Source organism: Apaloderma vittatum, unplaced genomic scaffold (assembly GCF_000703405.1).
Source record: "Apaloderma vittatum isolate BGI_N311 unplaced genomic scaffold, ASM70340v1 scaffold25644, whole genome shotgun sequence".
In the NCBI taxonomy this organism is placed as follows: domain Eukaryota; kingdom Metazoa; phylum Chordata; class Aves; order Trogoniformes; family Trogonidae; genus Apaloderma; species Apaloderma vittatum.
This window is the reverse complement of record NW_009711308.1, coordinates 7,985-9,207: the sequence shown is the minus strand read 5'-3', so window position 1 is coordinate 9,207 and position 1,223 is coordinate 7,985.

Below are 1,223 nucleotides of genomic sequence, written 5' to 3'. Positions count from 1 at the left end.
CACGGGTTTATTTTTGTAACCCGTGAGGGGTTTGCAACTCTCCAATTTCTCCCTGGGAAGGCTGGGTCTGGCCTTAAAGGCGTTGTCACGACGATTAATCCGGGGCGGGGGGGCTGTTTCTCGAGATTTGAGCATCACTGTGGGTTTACAGAGCTCCAGTGACCCCCCCGTTGAACCGGTACTTGCAGAACGCTCCGATAAAAGACCCCAAATTGCCAGGAGGAAGTTTTTTGAGGCTTGTCATAGCTGTGGAATCCTTAAGATTTGCACCAAAGTAAGACCGGGCTCCAGAACCCGGTGGGAGGTTTAAAGCCGGTCTTACCTGGGTTAAATCTGTCTTAGTGTCGGCTCCAAAGCGACTGAGAGCGAGACCTCGATCCATCGATGTGTTACCTCGCTGCAGTGTTTTGACGCCCCTGAAAAACGCCCGTGCAGCGTGAGCTGTCGCTTGTGTTACGCCTGCACGTTTTAACCTCCGCTGCGCCAGTTAAACTTTTATAACTGGGCAGGCCCCGCGCTTAAGTTACCCCACAGCAAAAAAAAAAGCCCGAATGGGATGAAACAGGGGCTTGTTCACAGGCCGGCGCGCACGGTTCTCCAAGCCCTGACACCGCTTCAGTTCCTCCTCTTCTTCCCTGGGCATCTGCAAAGCGTCATCGTAAAAAGGCGAAGCAACTTGTTGAACTCCAGCAGCAATTTCCTTTTTTTTTCCCTGATCTGGGACTAAAGCTGGCCTTAACACAGAGGATTAGCCCACGACTCTGCCCCCTGGGGCAGGTTGATTCCTCCTCTGCCTTCTTTTTCCATTTTTTTTCCCCAATATTTGTATAAAAAAAATTTCCCTATTCGATGGAATTTTTTTACAGCGGATTATCTCACTCGCGTGAAAGCCGAGCAGTCCTGGAACACCCTCCTGCCCGGCGAGCGGAGGAACGTGCGGTTAATTAGGGCCCCTGAGCCGTGTTTTGGTTTTGGTGGTGATTAAAGCGAAGCGTTGAGTCAGGTGCTTTGGGTTTCCTCCCCAGCCAGAGAGGCCGGTGCTCGTGCTGCCTTCTCAGCTCCCTCCGAGACGAGGAGGAGGGTCAAGCCCGTGAGAGGACGGGGAGAACCGTGCGGGACGCGCCAGGGTAAGGAAAAATCGGCGTCAGCACCTCGGTGCCGCGAGGAACGAGGCTCTGAGCTGGGCTTGCCCGTCCCAGCGGGGACCGTGGCCAACCCTGACT